The sequence below is a fragment of the Pinus tabuliformis genome, chromosome 7 (genome assembly GCF_031772625.1).
Source record: "Pinus tabuliformis cultivar Carrire ecotype Pingquan chromosome 7, CPIR1, whole genome shotgun sequence".
In the NCBI taxonomy this organism is placed as follows: domain Eukaryota; kingdom Viridiplantae; phylum Streptophyta; class Pinopsida; order Pinales; family Pinaceae; genus Pinus; species Pinus tabuliformis.
In genome coordinates this window covers 653,661,932-653,683,029 of record NC_142293.1, presented here as the reverse complement: position 1 = coordinate 653,683,029, position 21,098 = coordinate 653,661,932, and the positions used below count along the sequence as shown (strand labels likewise).

At 37.4% G+C, this 21,098-nt stretch overlaps 1 pseudogene; it reads right to left on the bottom strand.

Annotated features, from left to right (window-relative positions):
* Window positions 1-3,583: 3,583 nt before the first annotated feature.
* The window catches only part of LOC149249127 (UDP-glucuronic acid decarboxylase 4-like), a 155,461-nt pseudogene continuing 137,946 nt past the window's right edge, over window positions 3,584-21,098 (bottom strand).

Here is a 21,098-nt window from a genome sequence, read left to right as displayed (position 1 = left end):
CCGCGACGTGTAATAATGACCTTCCTTATAATGACGACGGAGGGTGGTGGACAGGTATAAGCCTCCATGCAACCGGTTTCCTCTGCCATGCTTATATAAGACTTGGTTTCTCAAGGTCTCGGCTCTATTTCGTGAGGGATTTCAGTATTGGTTTCTCTGCAAGTATGGCTGCAGTTCGCTCTGAGGGTCGACGAACGCGCAGTCAGGGGACGCCCCTGGGGGAGCAGGGGAAACATGCCGCGGACGAAGTTTTGCGTTATATACCTGTAGACCTCTCTGAGGATTCGGATGACCAGGCAGGAGAGAATTCTGGAGCAGCGTCCCGACGGCCGACCTCGGGAGGCAAGGTTGGCAAATGGATGCGGCATTCTAGCTCTGTAGGTGGCGATGAAGATGCTGAGGAGGATGATAGTAGCCCTGCGGATGCTGACGATGAGGGGGTTCGTGGTGGTCGCGGTCGCGGGAGAGGCCGGAGGGGCCGAGGAGGTGGCCGTGGTCGTGGTCATGCCCGAGCTCGCGAGGAAGGCGACAGTGCTGGGGTTCCGGGAAGGGGGCGAGGAAAGAGGGATATGCGTCGTAAATTGGCCGAAGCCGAGCGCGCCTATATGCATGAAACTCATCCAAAGGTTAGGCGGATTGTAGACCATCTCGAGGAGGAGGCCCTGCAGGAGCAATCGGATCCGGAGATGGCGGATTGGGAGCATTATCTCCCTGACCCTGGCCACACCAGAGGGCGGATGTCCCTATATAAACAATCTCTTCACGTTTATTGGGGTCTGAAGCGTCTGCTTGCCAAGTCTATGGAACAGGTAGCAGCGGAGATGGTGGACATTGCCCAAGCAAATCTGAAAAAAGAACTGAAGAACCTCCAAATTACTCTCATGATGCAGGACAGGAAGATCGATAAGTTAAGTCAGCTCATCCGAGATGGTGGCATTGTTAAGGTGGAACCTGATCTCCAGCCAGAAGATATGAAGCAGTAGCGTCTGACGGTTTTTTACATCTCACTCTTTTTGGTAGTTTCGTTATCATAGCGAGCTGTTCATTTCAGTTCTGTCTTCATAGTTTCGCAGTTTTGCTTAGTATGTTAAGGCTGAACAGTAGTATTTTCTTTCCTGTTTAGACAATCTGACCATATACTCACCTGGACATGACTTATTTTTGAAGCTCACCTGGTTTCCCTTCGGGGCAGGTGACAGAATTTATATGTACATAGTTTCTCTCTTTTTATATTAATGGAATCATACCTTAGCTTACAAAAAAAAAAAAAGATATAATTTGGGAAATCTTTACAAAAAAAATATAGCTAGAAGGTGAGGTCACTTTGCTTTCTCTTTATCTAAATGAAAATGGATGCAAGTACAAAGAACTGAGACATGTGGCCTCTAGGATCCTATAATACATGACCCTCTTTATTTGTTCTTTCTCTATCTACTACTAGCTACTATGATAATCTATGGAACAAAATGCACTTGAATAGAATGGAACCCCTTTTTCTCCTAGTGGCTCAATTATAGCATAGCCCAATAGTGAACTAGGGTTCAATTTGGCCCATTCAACCCTCAATATGAGTTACAACTCAACCATTCTAGCGTCTTCTTCATAGTGCCTATGTGTTTAGTTCTTTTTCCATGAATAATATGGGCTAAAATGACAACCTCTCAAATTATGGTGGTCAATTTCAATAGGTGAATTTTTGAGAGGCATAAATTTCTCATATGAGCTATGATTGAGGTGATTCTTGCATTGTTGGAAATGTATTAGTATTAATATTATGGAATCTAGATCCATGGTAAGGTCGGGATGACAAAAATCATCATTTAAGGCCTCAAAATGTCTCATGAAGTTTGTCACCAATATTTTTTAAAATTGGGACCGTTGGTAAAAATGAGCTATATTGTCTCCATTTCTATATTCCTTAGTAATGCATGGTTAATGAGAGTAGTTATGTTTCTCTCCAATTTGAGAGTTTGATGTTAAGCCTTGTGTGAACCCAATGGAGATGAGAAGGAATGAGAGCACTTTCATTATACTATTGGGGCCCTACCTCGTTGGTGACCTAATTCATGGACTACTAGTTCCAAAAGCATCTAGTTGTCTCTTTTGTTGCATCAACATGCACATGAGTAGATCTATCATGAGATTATTTCTATTTAGATAAAAATCAGACTTGGATTGAAAAAGAAGGAGTTACAGCTCACAGGTGAGTACTGCACCTGGAGACTGCACTCAAACAAAGAGAACTCTCTCCGTACACTCTACTTACATCAAAAGAGCAATTACATCATTAAGTACATTACTAGAGATCAGGAAGTTGCAACCAAACTCCTACACTCTAGGAACAAATCCTAAATTAAGGAGATACGTTACAACTTGTGTAACCATTTCTCCATTAATACAAAATAATATTAATTATTTTCAACTCCCCCCCTTAATGGAGAAAGGATTATCCTGAACTCCTAGCATCCCTCTAAACAATTCAAACTTTACATGCCCAAGAGGCTTAGTAAAAATATCAGCCATGTTATCACAAGTTTTACAATATTCAACACATATCTCTTTTGATAGTAGTTTCTCTCGAAGAAGCAGAGCTACAATGTTGTGCTTTTTGCTGCTCCATGCTATGACCCCAGATCTAATGCTGAATGTGTAACCTGTGATAGGTCTTTGATCATCCAAGTTACCTGCCCAATCGAAACCTGAAAAACCTGTTAGAATAACATCAGAAGTGTCAGTGTACAAAATGCCATAATTACTAGTACCACTAAGATACCTCAACACCCTTTTTGTTGCGACCCAGTGACTTTCGAGTGGTTTTGACATGAACTGGCTCAACACACTAACATAATATGCCAAATCTGGTCTAGTTGTAGTCAGATATATCAAACTACCAACTAGTTGTCTGTACATGGTTGCATCCACCTCTTTAGTACCGTCGTCACTGCTCAACTTTAAGTTCTGTTGTAATGGTGTTGCTGTTGATCTGCACTGCTCCATTCTGAACCTTTCCAACGAGCTTCTGGCATACTTCCCTTGAGTAAGAAAGGTTTGTCCAGAGTCTTTCCATACCTCCAATCCCAAGCAATAATGAAGGTTCCTGAGGTCTTTCCATCTCATACACTTGTGACATCTGATTTCTTTGATCAGATTGTTAGCATTCCCTGTTATGATCATATCATCTACATACAAAGAAATCAAAATAATTTGCCTCTGTTTATTAAACTTGGTATATAGATTTGGATCATTCAAGCTCCTATGAAAGCCATGTTGAACAAAAAATGAGTCAATTTTCTCATACCACGACCTGGGTGCCTATTTTAAACCATTAAGTGCCTTTTTCAATTTACACACAAGATATTCCTACCCCTTTTTCACAAAACCTTCAGGCTGTACTAAATAAATTTCTTCCTTCAAGTCACCATTCAGAAATGCAGACTTAACATCTAGCTGGTGTAGCTGGCATTTGTGTTTTGTTGCTAAGGAAATTAGCATTCTAATGGTGTTTAATTTGGCTACAGGAGAAAAGGTGTCATCGAAATCTATTCCCTCTTTCTGTGAGTAACCCTTCGCTACTAGTCTATCTTTAAGTTTCTCTATACTCCCATCTGCATTTATTTTTGGTTTATACAGCCATTTGCATCCTATGGGGGTTTTACCTTCAGGCAATTCAACCAAATCCCAAGTATGGTTTATGTTTATTGATTCTATTTCTTCATACATTGCAACCCTCCATGCATCAGAATTACTTGCTTCCTCATAAATTGCAAGTTCTACAATGTTTAAAAACTTTGACATTAATGCATAGTCTTTCAATTTAGAAGGTAATCGAGTATTGCTACTTGATCTCATTGGTAGGGGACTTACCTCAAATCTGTCTATTTCAGCCTTTTCTGGGCTTGCATTATTGATTACATTTCCTGTTACTTCTTCTTCTTGTTTCTGCTCCTGCTCTTCATCTTCCTCACTATTTTCTTCCATTAGAAATGGAATGTCCCAATCACTATTAGAGTCATCCTTTCCTTCTTCAACCTGTTCTAGTTCTAACATTGTAAATTCCCCAGGATTCCCAAGATTGAAAGGACCAACATGTTCGCCCTCCATAAGTTGCATAAGGCCTTCAACCAGATCAGAAACGAACTAGAAGCTCTGTGTCTGTTCCCCATTTCCATAGACTGTCAAAGGCTCCTTGCGCAAAGCCTGAGCAACAAAATTACTTGTAACCCAACCATCATCAAGGCACATTCGTGGACCGTATGTATTGAAAATTCGAGCAATCCGAACCTCAACATTTGCTCCCATAGTCAGAGTTTCCGCTGTTCTCTTACCCTCATCGTAGCAACTGCGGACTCCGATGGGATTAACATAGCACCAGTAAGCTTCAGTTTGAGGATGTTCAAGAGGATCTCCATAAACCTCACTAGTACTTGTAAGCAAAAAACGTGCCCCAACACACTTGGCAAGTCTGAGTATGTTCAAGATTCCCACATCATTAATTTTGATAGTCTTCACCGGATTGTGTTTGCAATGCACAGGGGAAGCGGGGCAAGCCAAATAGTAGATCTGATCAACCTCCAACAATAAGGGTTCCACAAAATCATGCCTTATCCGTTCAAACCTCGGATTGCCAAAATGATGAAAAACATTCTCCTTCCTTCCTGTGAAGAAATTGTCGACAACAATAACACTGTTGCCTCTTGCCATGAGCCTGTCAAGTAGATGACTGCCAACAAAGCCAACTCCACCCGTCACGACAACTCGCAGGGACTTTCTCTTCAAACATAGGGGCACTTTAGCCCCCGAATTCACCATCGAACCTAAATGATACTGAGCAAACTGAGAAACATGTGTCTCATAAACAACCCGATGAGGTTTTTCGAGCACAAACCTTCCATTTTCATTAACAATAGAAGCCAAAAAACCAGGCTGAAGGATAAAGAAAGTCGATACGATGGTGATTCCTATCAAAATAAACAACAGCCGCTGCTCCCTGAGCAAATAATCTACTGGCCTGATAATAGACCACGTCTTTTCTGGCTTAAGAGACTACTAATCATTGTTATTCACATTGGACTGATAAAATTTCTGATCCTCTGATGAATAAGTCTTCAATGAGCCACCATCGGGCAAGTCCGATCTGCTGCCAACAAATAGATCAGGAACTCCAATGCGCCACCACCGGGCAAGTCCAATCTGCTGCCACCGAACAGATCAGGAACTCCAATGCGCCACAACCGAGCAAGTCCGATCTGCTGCCACTGAACAGATCAGGAACTCCAATGCGTCACCACCAGGCAAATCCGATCTGCTGCCACTGAACAGATTTGGAAGTCCAATGCGCCACCACCGGGCAAATCTGATCTGCTGCCACAGAACAGATTATGAACTTTAAAAGCACCACCACCGGGTAAATTTGATCTGCTGCCACCGAGTAGATCCGAAATTCCAATGCGCCACCACCGGGAAAATCCGATCTGCGGCCACCGAAGAGATCAGGAACTTTCAAAGTGCCACCACCGGGCAAGGCCGATCTGCAAAAATTGCAGATTTTCCACAGAGAAAGAGGCTGGCGCTTCTCGACAGCGAAATACCCGCGCCGAAAACAAAATCGATGTGTGTTACGAAATTGGCGTGATTAAGGCTTGATTTTCCATGCCAATAGCAATTTCTGGCACGTTGGCGCTACTATCTCTCTCAAAACCATGCCAAATGGCACGACTGTTCCTTAATAAACAACGCCAACTCTTTCATCCGCTCTAAAATGGCACAACTGTTCGTGACGAAACCGCGCCAACCCTATTTTCCGCTCAGAGATGATCAGTCATCTGAGACCTGTCTTCAGGTGTTATTGCAGTCCACCTGATTCTACGAATGCTTCTGTACACTCCACCGCCACTACAGTTTTGTAATCAATGATGCATCCTAAAAAAAATTTAAGGCTATCCCTACTCTGTGCTTTGATACCAAGATAAAAATCAGACTTGAATTGAAAAAGAAGGAGTTACAGCTCACAGGTGAGTACTGCACTTGGAGATTGCACTCAAACAAAGAGAACTCTCTCCGTACACTCTACTTACATCAAAAGAGCAATTACATCATTAAGTACATTACTAGAGATCAGGAAGTTGCAACCAAACTCCTACACTCTAGGAACAAATCCTAAACTAAGGAGATATGTTACAACTTGTGTAACCATTTCTCCATTAATACAAAATAATATTAATTATTTTCAACTTATTTTTTGTTAACTTATGTTATCCATAGGTGACCAAAAGGAGGAGGTCAATTTAGCCATGACATTCTCATGCTTTAGTAGGGAATGAAACATTTTGAGGAACATTCTATAATCCATCTACTCAAAATGGATATGCTCAAACTCATAACAACCGGGAATAAGAGAGAAAGACTTATACCAATGCAACATTACCAAACATCAAATTCAATTCCCACTCTTGTAAATTCCTTCACCCAATCTGCTACTAAGAAAACACTTTGTAAAATAATAGAACATAAATGAATACAATCCACTTCTCCTGCATTGATACAATGTATAACAAAATATGAAATGAACCTAAGACTAGATCTCCCCCTCATATATAAATAGCAAATGAAGAGTGGAATTTGAATGAAAGGGTACAATAAAAAGTTCAGGGGGGGGGGGGGGCGCGCTTACAGATATAATACTAAATTGTAATAATTCAATATCTAACGTTTAATAAGAGGTTTTATGCTTAACACACCCCACCCTTTGAAACAAGTGTTGTCCTCAACACTTACTAACTATAAGTGTTCGTGAATGAAAAGTCATCTTCCGTAAGCCAATGGTAAGTTATTCCATTTTATTAATTATTAGTAATTCCTCAATTTATAACTACATAAGTGAAAAGGTCCTAATGGAGAATTATTTTCCTTCCAAACTAAAAGTAATGTAGAAAAAAATATTTTAAAAAACAAATATGTCCTTCTCAAAAGAAGTAAAAAGATATTTACTAAAAAATTAATTAACAAAGTTATTTTTAAAATTTTGACATTTATTTAGTAAAACATATATCTTAATTTTAATATATATATATATATATATATATATATATATATATATATATATATATAAGTGTGGGGGGTTTTAAATTTTTTGTTTTTTTAAATTCAAATGCTAATTTTTTTATAAATGGTAACAAAAGTTTTGTAAAAAAAATTTCTTGGTGCATGCCATATGAAAGTGTCTTTTTCATGCACTATACAAACATAGATTATTAATATATAGATTATATGGAAATGATCTAAAATTAATATAAGACACCAATTCTCGAAGACTAAGATGAAACATTAATATTGAAAACCAAAATGGAACATTCATATTCCAAAACTTAAGTGAAACAATGATGTACTAAGATCAAAATTGTATCCTAAAGCTCTAAAGCTAAAGCAATCTTTTTTCCAAATAAAATAAGGCATTGGTATTGTGTAGCCAAAAGTGGAGGATTGATGCTCTAAAACTAATGTGGATCATTAGTACTTTCTAACCAAATTGGAGCGCCAACTATTTTAGATAATATTAGATAAGGTGCCAATGCTCCAAAATATATATATATATATATATATGAACACTGCAAAAGACATAAAATATCACGTAAAAATATAATAATTAATAATAAAAAAATTACTTAGTAAGTGTGATCTATATTAGAATTGGATTTGAGAAATTTTGATTTTTTAATAATTGAGAAAATATTCTTCGTCTAATACCTAATTAATAATATGAAAAGTATATATAAACAATTTTCAATTTCAAATCAAAGAATAACATATTTAATCTAAATATTATTTATTTCACCCAATGTTAAGCGTATTAGAAACATATTAGATTTCATTTGGTTCAACGTCCACCTCGATTGTTACTCTATCACAAGTTTAGCATCCAAGTCACCGCTGATGATTAGGATTTACCCAATGTAATTGGATGAGACACTTAGAACATATATATAGTTTTTAAAAAACCTCTTCAAATATAAATTTTATATTAATATATTATTAATACATAAGCTGTTATGTATAAGTTGTATTGGCAGGAAGTAATGGCAGAGGTTTGACGGGCTATGAAGATGAGCCATGCAATGGATAATGAAAAAACCCAGGTTTATTATTATTGTTTACTTAATTTTATACATTTATAAACGTACCATTTACTTTCTTTATATTCCACCATATATTATTAAGTGTTTATTTTTAATGTATTATAGAATCGAATTCATTGAATTTTGAACCGTGTAAGCACACAATTGAATAAGCACAACTTTAGATCAGGCATAATCGTTATAACCAAAGAGACGATTTTGATCATGAGTAAATATATTCTATATGACAATTATTTGTAAGTTATTTTCATATATACATATCTTTGCGTGTTTTTGTTAAAAAAAATTTTGGTAATATTCTCAGATACCGTAAATATTTTAGAGTTGTTTTTGCTATATGAACTTCGTAAAGAATGGGCTTCACGAAAAAGCACAGGGGAATTGAGATGTTTGAAATTATTATCATTTAATTTATTTTTGTTAAATGACAATTTTGGGATTCATGGAGAAAAGATCTAAAATGAAGTTGTAAGTCCAAGATAGTTAGAGATAGTTAGTTACTCTCTCTCCCTCTCGAGATAAAGATCTTAGTGGGAAAAGGGATGGGAAAAGCAAGGGAAATCTAGAGGCACCTAGTAAAAGAGAGGAAGAAAATAGAAATTACAGGTAGGATGTTGCCATTTAAGGCACTTTTAAACTGGTTTGTGAACCAGTGGGGTCCTTGGTAAGATTGGAGAAGTTTCGATGCCAAAACAGACCCTATGGGTCATTGTCCATCTACTATTCTGGAGGCTAAAAGTCAGGGGGAGAACCAAATGTAATTGTCATTCTCGTGGCTGGGAGGAGAGGTTGTTCTCTTAGTGAGTTCTTGTATTGTCTAATTGTTCAGATAAGTATGTTGGATTATATATGTAATTATAGAGATGGACTCTTACGTATGAATGTTGTTTATTTTAAAGAATGGTAGAGAAGGATTTAATTTAAAATTTAAGAGTGGGTGTATTAATGAAAACCTTGATATGGTATACTCTGTTAATAATAAAATGAAGTATTTTGTAAATTGTTTTCTTTCTTTTTGGGTAAAGGAATCTATGCAAATAAATGCGCAGGGTTCCTCGAGTGTTGTAGCAGGAGAAAGACGTAGGAGAGGGTAAATGATCCAAGAGTCTAGAGATAACGCATGCATGGAAAATTTCACTGAATGTGTAATAGAACTAGACGGAAGTAATGATTTGGGGATAGAGGAACGTTCTCTTAGTCAAGAAGATGCAGGTTTCCATGTTGGATTAGGAAGGTATCCCTATAATTAAACACATAATAATGGATAAACAAGAAGGCATGCTTAGAACTTCCAACCAATCAACCATATGTCTAGAACCAAAAGGTCTGTAACCTAGACAATTATGACCCTAGGAAAACTGGCACATACATACTCATTAGCACATTCTAAGCAAAATAAACCTTGAAGTCAAACAACTATTAACATCACCAAGTGAAGGAATTGGGTTATTGTGGGTTAAAGGGACCCATTTAGTCTCTAGGATGAGCTGAAGTAAACTGGCTACCCAGAAATATGTTTGTCTCCTAGTGGTTGAAGAGGGTATAGTATAATACATTAAGAAAATTATAGTTCGAGGGTGTGGAAACTGAAACAATAAAGAAAGAATCTTAAAAGACTTGTAATCCAATAATTTAAATTTATAAGCTTAAAAAACATAGCATTGGTGCATAATGAAAAGAAACCAAGTTATTTTGTATATTTGTTAGAAGAATACATATAAAGATATGAAAACCAAGCTTTTGGATAACATTAAAATATCAGATAACTAGCTAAGAGACTCAAAACAAGGAACTGTCATGAACGGTCAAATTCCTCAATACATATATAAACATAATGTTCATAATTATCATTTTACAGAAAGTAAACATGGAAAGAACCACAAATTACAGTTCCAAGATGAAACTCTCATACCATAAAATACATACAACCAAAGTTTAAAGACATTGTTGAAGTTCGAGTGAACCTTAGTATCAAGAACTCTCAACTATACTTAAGGGTAGTGTTGGACCATACTAAAAATCTACATGTAAAACTCTCTAAATGATTAGGCCATAGTTTGAAATCTGAGCAAAATTCACGGTCTTAAGTTCAGCTAAGAGTGAGAATGCTCAGAGAAATCAGAAAAGAGGGTAGATATTAAAAACCTGAAAAATGGTAGCGGAAACCCTATACTTAACTCCAACCAATAGTGGTACCAAGTTCTTTACCTGCAGCCAAAGATTATTGAAACCAAAATTAGAAAGGAAAAGAAGGGGGTTTCATGATCAGAACAAATGTAATGGCATAAAGCTTACCGAGAGAAAATATTACCTGGAAATATCACTACATGAACCATTGTAGAGATTCCCCCTATATTAAACCATTCCTTCAGTATTAGCATTAAAAAAAAGGGGGGATAAAATATAAGGAATAATAATAACCCTAGAGAAACAACTAGAATGGTGTAGGTAAGGTTATATCTTGTACCTGGTGGACTTGGGATTTTGCAGAATGTCGCGAAATGAGGAACAATCCTTCGCTGGAAACCTTGCAGACACAAATCAAAGTTAGACATCAAGTGGGATGCAAAGAAGACTACATAGTTGTCTCATTAAGATGAATAAAAACCTAAATCACCTTATATGTTCAGGAAATCCATAGATTAGGGTTTCAACATGTTGTAGATCCCCTCCTCTTTCAAACCACAAAGTGCAAATGACACAATCCAACGGTGGAGAAGGAGTGATCGGTACCCTAACCGATTCCCAAATAGCTCGAGCTATTAGATCATTTGATTCTAGATCAAAATTGGTGGAGTCACCACCTAACCCCTGACACATTTGTGATAGGTGGTTTCCAAAAATTCTTTGAGAAGCATCTTGACAGATCATTATCTTCACTATAGTAAGGGATTAGGAATAGATAATCAGATTAGCAATATACAATAATCATGCTTACATAGAACACAAAGTTTATATTTGTCAGTTGTGTATTAAGAACTAATGTTATAGATATATTTCAAATTGATCCCGATATTGTGGAATAATATTGAATGAGACATAATGTATACCAAGAGGAAATTTGTAATTTCCCTATTGTGATGTGTTTTTGTGGGCTGTATATAATTTTATTTTTTTATGTACTTGGGCGTTTTAACATGTTATGAGTGGTATCGGAGCACCATGGTTTCAATATTGTGGCCTATTGGGTAATCATGAATAAAAACTATGGAATGTTGCATGAAATGGAGACGATATGAGGAGAGGGGCGAGATTTACATGACCAACTATAGGAGTTGAACCGATAACGTTGGTAGAAGGAAACCCAAAACGTAGGTTCAGTTGGGGGAGGAATCCTATAGTACGAAGCAAAGTTGTTAGAAATTGTTCAACAACTATGTACAGAAATGGAAAACTTAAGAGCTGACAACGAAAGGTTGAGGCTGAAGCAGGAAAGAATTTTGAAAAGTATTTCAGATAGACAAAATCCAAGTAATGTTGATCCCAACCCTGATAATGAAGACAAAGTAGAAATACACCGAGTGAGGGAGGAGAACCTGGAATCTGAAGGAGGTCTAAACGACCATGAAGAAGGATCAGATAACATTTTAGGAGGAAAGGGAACCAAAATATAAAAGGTTAAACTACAAGGGGGATTTAAACAGATTAAACCACCAATGTTTGATGGGGAAATGGAAAATACTGTGGAAGCTTGGATAGTTAATATGAACAAATTTTTCCAGATCTATTAGTATTGAGAAAATCTAAAGGTCAGGCTAGTAATTTACCAATTACAAGTCAAAGCCACCCTTTGGTGGGAAGAAATTAAGATGGTTCGAGAAATGAATCAACAAGAGGTGATGTGGGATAACTTCGAAAAATAATTTAGAGAGAAATACTTGACAAAGTGATTCTATGATGAAAAAGTTGAGTTTCATGATTTGAAATTAGGATAGATGTCCATGGATGAGTTTGTAACTAAATTCACCTCTTTATTATGATATGTACCCTACATTCGAGAAGAGAAATCTAAGGTACATCGTTCCATTAGTAGTTTACTTGCATTTATGAAGGAAAGGTTGGAATTTGACAATCCAAAGGCAACAGATGAAGCAATTTGTAAGGCTTAAATTGGTTATCATCAAATGAAGAAGAAGGGAGAAGGTGGGTAAGGTTGGTTGAATAAGCAAGGATAAAAAATATTCCAGAGCACTAGAAATTAAAAAATTGTGAGTACTAAGAGTGTACCCAAGGTTCAACATAATAGACAATCGGGAAAAAATCAACGAAATTTTAGGTTACAAAATGAACCCAGGCAAGTTGAAGCTTCTAGTAAACCAAAACCTAGCCAAACCAAAAAAAAATCCCTTACATTGTTGGGGTTGTGGGGAATTCCATTATTACATGACTTTCCCGCATTGTGCCAGAATAGAATCAACCAATCATATTCAAGAAGCATCTACTATGGGAGAGGTAAAAATAAGTCTACCAAGGATTAATGTTGCTTTGGAGGACCATCGGGTTGAGTACCAACCTACAATGATAGATTTGGAAGGTACAATAGCTAAATGTATTGTTTCAATTTTAGTAAAACTAGGGGAAAGCTTAAGTTATGTTAGTCGAAAACTAGTTTAATCATGTAAATTACAAGCAAATGAATTTAAAAACCCTTGGTTAGCACAGTTGGCTACTGGGGCTAAAAAAAGGGTGACTACTATGGTAGATAATAGTCCTTTTGAAGTAGTAGGACTTAAAATTAGGGTGAACTTGAATATGTTACCTTTAGGATCCTATGATGTATTAATTGGAATGGATTGTTTAGAAGGACATTGGTCCTTAGTGAACTGTAAGGAGAAGACTATAAGCTTCCTCACAGAGGAGGGAAATAGACAATAACTTCAAGGGATCAAAAGGCTTATTACATCCAACCAATTAGGTAAATTCCTTAGAAAAGGGTGCCTAATTTACATTGTGCAAGTTGGTTACTCTAACACCAAGTATAAAACAACCACCTTAGATAATTTACCAGTGGTTTAGGATTTTTCCGACATATTTCCAGAGGAAATTCTAGGGCTGCCCACAATGAGAAATGCTGATTTCACAATAAAATTGGTTTCAAGAGCATCCACAATGTCAAAATCCCCTATCGTATGAGTATTCCCGAGGTAACAGAACTCAAAATGTAGTTGCAAGATGTAGGTTTTAACCTCGTACAAAAATGGCAAATTCTAAAAAATAGGAAATAAACAATGGCGAGGGCATAACACATAAAACAAATATACACAGATTTTTCCCTAGATCTCAAAACTGGGACTACCAGATTGTTCATCTTGAAGAATCCATAAACCCCATCCATTAACCTTGGATTAGAACATAATCATAGTTCCCTTGATCAAATATAAAAAATACCATGGACTGAAAACCATCACATGCAAAACCATGTGCCAAATCCATGCACAAAACCATAGGTAGGATTGCCCACCTAATATAGGGTGCAAAAAAAATATTTTCAGGGCACTTCCCTAGACCTCATAAAGGGGGGCTACCTCCCCCCTCAAACCACCTGATAAGGGGAGTTTCCACCCACCCCCCACCCCCCTGACCCCCCCGGTGTAATGAAGGGGAGCCTCCATCCCCCCTCTAGCCCCTTGGTTTAACTACTGGGGCTAGTCATGGAAAGAAGATAACACAACCCAACATTCTCTCACTTCTTGTTTTCTTTCCATAGGGAGCCACAGGAGAGCTTAGTCATTGATCTATCTTTGCAACGCCCATTATTTCTCTACACCAAGAGAACTTCTCAGAGCTCATAGAATTTGTTAATGCATCTGTAGTATTCTCCAAAGTGTCCACCTTTACCAGCAACACCCTTTTGTCTTCTACCATATCCCTCACAAAGTGGTACTGAACATCAATGTGCTTTGTCTTTGAATGATACACAGGGTTCTTTGCCAAGAAAATGCCACTTTGGCTATCACAGTCTATCCTTATAGCTCGTTGTACTAACCCCATAGTTGAGCACAATCTCTGCAACCAAACTGCGTCCTTTCTTACATGAGTGGCTGCCATGTATTTTTCCTCCGTAGTTGATAGTGCCACTACAAATTGTCTCTTACTCATTGAACTAACTGCACTCCAAATAGGTTAAACACATACCCACTTGTAGATCTTCTCTGATCCATATCTCCAACCTAGTCTGCATCAACCAAGCCATGGATGTCCAAAACTCTGTCCAATCCTGGTCTTCCTTGGTAGCACAAACCATAATCACTAGTGCCACACAAATACCTGAAAACCTACTTCACTGCTGTCCAATGATCCTTCCCTAGCTTTAACATAAACCTGCTCAATACTCCCAATGCATGTGCAATGTCTAGTCTAGTATAGACCTTTGCATACATCAGACTAACAACTACACTTGCATAATATGGAGCACGGGACATGTCCTCTTCCTCTTCTTGTTTTTTGGGAGACTGTTCAACAGATAACTTTACACCTATAGGAATAGGAACCTTCACCGGTTTACTATCCCGCATATTAAACCTCTATAGTATTGTCTCGACATACTTCCTCTGGTTTAATCAGATCTTCCTATTTGCCCGATCTCTTTTAATTTCCATGCCCAAAATATAGTTTGCAGCACCAAGATCTTTCATGTCGAATTTGGAGGAAAATTGGGTCTTCAAATCCTAGATAATTTCTTTGTCGTTTCCGACCAGCAACATATCATCCACATACAAGACCAGATAAATAACAGGGTCACCAATTAATTTAAAATAAACACAGTGATTTTATTTTCTTCTGGTGAATCCAAGTGCCCGTATAAATGTATCAAATTTCTGATACCACATCCATGGTGATTGTTTTAACCCATACAAAGACTTTTTCAACTTGCATACCAGTTCTTTCTTACCCTTCACTGCAAAGCCTTCAAGTTGCTTCATGTAGATCTCTTCTTCCAGATCCCCATGAAGAAATGTTGTTTTCACATCCATCTATTCTACCTCAAAATCAAAAGCATAAGAAATAGTTAAAACTATTCTAATAGAAGCTACCTTGGCAACAGGTGAAAAAATATCACCAAAATCAATTCCTGGCACCTACGAATAACCTTTTTCTACCAACTGAGCTTTGTATTTCTCCACATTTTATTCTACATTTGTCTTCTTCTTGAACACCCATATGTTGCCAATGGGTTTCCTTCCAACCGACAACTCCACCAGATCCCAAGCCCAATTTTTGTGCAAAGATGCCATTTCATCAACCATGGCCTCTTTCCAAAGTTTTCCATCCTCTGAATCTATTGCTTCCTTCACAGTTCTGGGATCATCATCAGTAATAGATAAAGAAAAATTTGAACAGAAAGAAGATGGACTATACCTTTCTGGCTTCCTTCTTTCTAGAAAGGATCTGCTCACAACCAGACTGTGTGACTCTTCATCTTATGATTCCTCTTCTGATGTACAATCTGATTCTTCCTCCTTTAGCTCAAAATCTATATTCTCAAGTTCCTTTGGTAGGACTTCATGTTTAATAACATCTTTCACCTTCTCTAAATAACACATATCGACTGTACACAACCTTCCTTGTTACTGGGTTCCAAAGCTTGTAACTTTTTTAAACCATCCTTATACCCAATAAATATGCACTTTTCAGATTTACTATCCAAATTTTTTCTTTTCTCCTTTCGAACATGTACATATGCATCACATCCAAATGCCCTTAGATGTGAAATAGAAGGTTTCTTACTAGTCCATACCTCTTGTGGAGTCTTATCCTCCAACGTTGATGAAGGTGATTTGTTGACTGGGTAACATGATGTCTCCATCGCCTCTGCCCAGAATTCCTGTCCTAACCCGACACCACTGGGCATGCTTCTTGCCCTTTCCATCAACGTCTTATTCATTCTTTCTGCAACTCCATTTTCCTTAGGTATGTATGGAGTAGTCTTCTGCTATTCTATACCACACTTCTTACAGAACTCTTCAAATTCCTTCTTGAAAAACTCTCCATCATTATCTGTCCTTAACACCTTTATCTTTTTCTCTATCTGATTTTCCACCAAAGCCTTAAATTCTTTAAACCTGTCAAAGACTTTAGATTTCTTCTTGAGGAAATATATCCATGTATTCCTTGATAACTCATCGATAAATGATACATACTACACAAACTTACCCAGTGATGGAACCGACACAGGTCCAAACACATCACTGTGCACAAGCTCTAATATATGTTTGGCCCTCTTACCACCAGAGGGGAAGCTCACTCGATTCTACTTCCCATATACAAAATTTTCATAAAAATCAAAATCTAGAGAGCTATTGGACATACCTTCTACCATACCTTTACCATGAAGTATTCAAAGGCCCCTCTCTCTAATATGTCTAAGCCTTTGATGCTATAGCATGGTCTTTTCTCCAGAGACCACTAGATTTTCTGCTCCACTTTCAAGAACCACATAATTGTTGCACCCATCAATAACAGTGCTACCTTGTAGCTTATACAGAGTGCCAATCTGAACTCCTCGCATCAATACCAGTGCTTGCCGAACCATCTTCTAGGTATCTTTCTCGACCACTGTTTTTACACCTGCATCATCTAGCTTGCTTATAAAAATCAGATTTCTAGATAATGAAGGAATATGAAGAACATCCAGAAGTGTTCTAAGCCTTCCAACTTGCAACAACAACTTGAATTTTCTATGACCAATGATTCTACCCTTCCTGTCATCCCCCAAGAAGACATCATCACCATCATATTTCTCATACTCACATAACCACTCTCTATGGGGAGTGAAGTGAAAGGATGCACCTAAGTCAATCAACCATTCCTCATGATCTACATGTGTACTTGAAGAAGAAGCCAAGTAGACATCCCACCTTCATCTGAGGTGGTTTTCACCTCTGTAGAAGCATCATCATTAGATCCCTTTCCTTTCTCAGGAGCTTTAGATATATAGTCCCTTTTGTAGTGCCCTTCCTTTCTGCATTTCCAGAACACCTTTACAAGCTTTCCTAAAGATTTAGATCTCCCACTCGACGACTTATTTTTGTTTGTGTTTTGGGACCATCCTTGTACAAATAAGGAATCACCATTCTATCTCTTTGTGTTTTTTCGTCTCATCTCCTCTGTCATCAAGGATGAGACTATTTCATCAAACTGCAAGGCAGTTGCATTGCTACCTATTGCAATAACAAGACTATCCCACGAATCTGGTAGAGAACACATCAAACTGATGAACTTATATTCATCTAAAATTTTAATATCAATAGATAATAACTGGCTTACCACAGTATTAAATGCGTTCAGATGCTCTGTCATTGAGTCTCCATCTTTCATCCTCAGGCTATACAACTTTTTATGTAGGAACAGTTTATTCACCAGAGACTTAGATTGGTATAAAGTCCCTAACTTGTCCCACAAAACCTTCATCGTAGCTTCCCATGATACATTCAACAATCGTATTTTTCTTTCTGCCTTCTGATCCAACTTCTTCCATTCTTCATCAGACACTCCCGTTGGTTTAGTACTTGTATCTACTATGATCCACTAATCTTTATCCACCAGAAAATCCTCCATATTGAGTTTCCACAACTTAAAATTATGACCATTCAATTTCTCTATCTCTATCTTTCCATTGCACACCATCTTCTTTCACCACAAGAATTGATCCCATAGATCTCCCACTAAACAGGGTCTACCACAAGCCCGAGCAAAACCCCTCAGTAGCAAAGGCGTCACCTTGAAGCCAAAACAACTCGGATAACAAATGTATGTTCTAATCCCATATAGAAATTGCCTGCATACGAATTCTAAAAAACAGAAAATAAACAATGGTGAGAGCATAACACATAAAACAAATATACACAGAGATTTTACCTTGGATCGCGAAATGGGGACTACTAGATTTCTTTTTCATTATGTTCCTTTCAATGTTACAATACATATATATATACATGCCGAAGCATCCATAAGCCCCAATCCATGAACCTTGGATTAGAACATAATCGTAGTTCCCTTGACCAGATATACAAAATACCATGGACTGAAAACCATTGCACCCAAAACCATGTGCGAAATCCATGCACAAAACCATAGGTAGGTTTGCCCACCTAATATAGGGTCCAAAAAAAACTTTTGGGGCACTGCTCCACACCTTGTAGAGGGGGGATATCGTCGCCCTCAAATACCCTGATAGGGGGGGCTTCCGTCCCCCTTGTCACCCCCTTGCTATGCCCAACACAACAAAGGGGATGCTCCACGCACCCTCTAAACCCTGGTTTAACTACTAGGGCTAGTCGTGGAAAGAATATAACACAACCCAACACAAGAATTACTTGACAAAGGGTACATTCATCCTAGTGTGTTGCCTTGGGGAGCCCCTGTACTTTTTCTAAGGAAGAAGGATGACACCCTACGATTTTCTATTGATTATAGGAAATTAAAGAAAATAATAGTAAAAAATAAATAATCGGTTTAGAGAATCAATAATTTCTTTGACTAGGTTAAGGGTGCCACCGTATTCTCTAATATTTATTTACAATCTGGTTATTAGAATACATTTATATGACAAAAGTTATGAATTGATATGGTCATTATGAATTTGTTGTTTTACCATTTGGGCTCACGAATGCCCCAACGACATTTATGATCTTAATGCATGGCATATTTCATCCCTACTTGGACAAATTTGTCCTAATTTTCATTGGTGGTATTCTAACTTATGCTAGGAATTTAGAAGAGCACAAGGAACTCCTTCGGATAGTGTTGCAGACCTTGTGGGATGATAAGTATAGAACAAGTGATTTCTATAAAGACCATATACAATACTTAGGACACATAATCTCATCTAAAGGAATATCTGTGAATCCTGAGAAGGTCAAGACTCCCATGGAGTGTCCTATCCCCAAGAATGTGGTGTATATTCAGTCTTTTATGGGTCTGGAAGGATACTATCATCATTTTATAAGAAGTTTCTCTAAAATTTCTTATCCTATCACATCTTTGTAGAAAAAGGGAAGAAATTTTAAATGGATAGCAGACTGTCAGCATAGGTTTGATCTATTAAAACATTTACTGACTACATCCCCTATACTAAAAATTGCAAATACTGGAAAGGAATTTGTAAACTGCACAAATTCCTTCCAAGAAGGATTGGGTGGGGTTCTTATGCAGGAGGGAAAAATGATCACTTATGAATCCTAGAAGTTAAAATATCACAAGAAGAGATATTATACCATGATATGGAGCTTACTATTGTAGTTCATGCTTTAAAGGTATGGTGACATTACCTGTTAGGTAAAGAGTTTATTTTGATGACCAGTCACAATACTCTAACAATTTTCTTTGAACTTCATGCACATCAAGCCAAGTGGACAAATCTTTTTAGCGAGTTCAACTTTTATATAAAGCATCTTAAATGAAAAGAAAACCATGTGGTTGACACTTAAAGCATAAAATTGCACTATGTATATGAGGTCTCCTATAGTCGAGTAAAAGTTAATTTTGATGAACAAATTAAGGAGGTTGCCCAAAAAGATCCAACATATGAGTTTTTATGGCAACAAGCTAAGTTGGAAACTAATTCTAGAAATAAGACCGAATACAATATAAATAAAGAAGGTTTACTGGATTTTAAGGGGAGGGTGTATGTTCTTAACCATTTCGCTATCAAGTAATGAATTTTAGATGAGTTCCATAAGAGACCCTATGTTTCCCACCCCAGATACCAAAAATTGTTTACTGTAATAAAGAAAATATATTTTTGGCCCGGAATGAGGAAGAGTATTGCAGATTCTTTAGAAAATTTCTTGGAATGTTAGCAAGTGAAGGCTGAACATCAACACCTGGCAGGACTATTGCATCCATTACCCATTCTAGAATGGAAATGGGATGTCATCACATTAGACTTTATAACAGGTCTACCTAAATCCAAAATCACAAAATGACATAACTATGGTAGTGGTGGATAAGCTAAGTAAACTTATCATTTCATTTTGTTACGATCAAAATACAAGACTATTCAAATTGCGGACATTTTCATGAGAGAAATATTTTGGTTGCATGGCATCCCTAAGGTAGTCATTTCAGATAGAAAAGTGAAATTTACTTCTGCATTCTGGAAAGCTCTTTTTGTTGGGACGGACACTCAAGTTCAGTTCAATACCACCTATCATCCTTAGAGAGATGGGAAGACTGAATGTGTGAACCAAGTACTTGAAGACATGCTCAAAATGTATGTTATGCAGCAACCAACCAAGAGGAAGGATTAATTTCACCTGGTTGAATTTACATATAACAATAGTTACCATGAGTCATTGAGAATGAGTCAATTTGAAGAGTTGTATGGAAGAAGTTGCAGAACCCCTACTAATAGGGGCAACCCTGAACACAAGTTAAATTTAGGACTAGATATGATAGTAGAAATGGAGAAGACCATCAAGAAGGTATGAAAAAAGTTAAAAGTTGCTCAAGATCGGCAGAAGGTCTATGCGGATGGAAAATGGACTTATAGAGAGTTTCGGGTTGGAGACCGTGTTTATGTGCAGGTTGAGCCCAAGCAAAGTACCTTAAGGTGGGGAAGTTGTGCAAAGCTTGCTCCTCATTATTGTGGCCCTTTTCAAATATTGGAAAGAGTTGGATCGGTGGCATACGAGCTCACACTCCCTAGTCATATTTGATTTCACAATGTATTTCATGTTTCATTACTAAAAATATATATATGACCTGAGAAATATAATTAGTTGGAAAGAGCTACAAGTAGGTGTAATGATCGATTTTCTTTCTAAGAAAATGTATAGGTATATAAGTATGTTCTTTGATTAACAATTATAATAACTAATGACAAATTCATGATTTTGAATAGGTGGAACCAGACAGTGAGTTTCTCGTAGAGCCTCTGTGCACTCATGAGAAGAGAGAAACAATGTTACAGAGGTGAGTTATCACCCAATTTAAGGCGCATAGGAAGCACTTTATCCCGAAAGA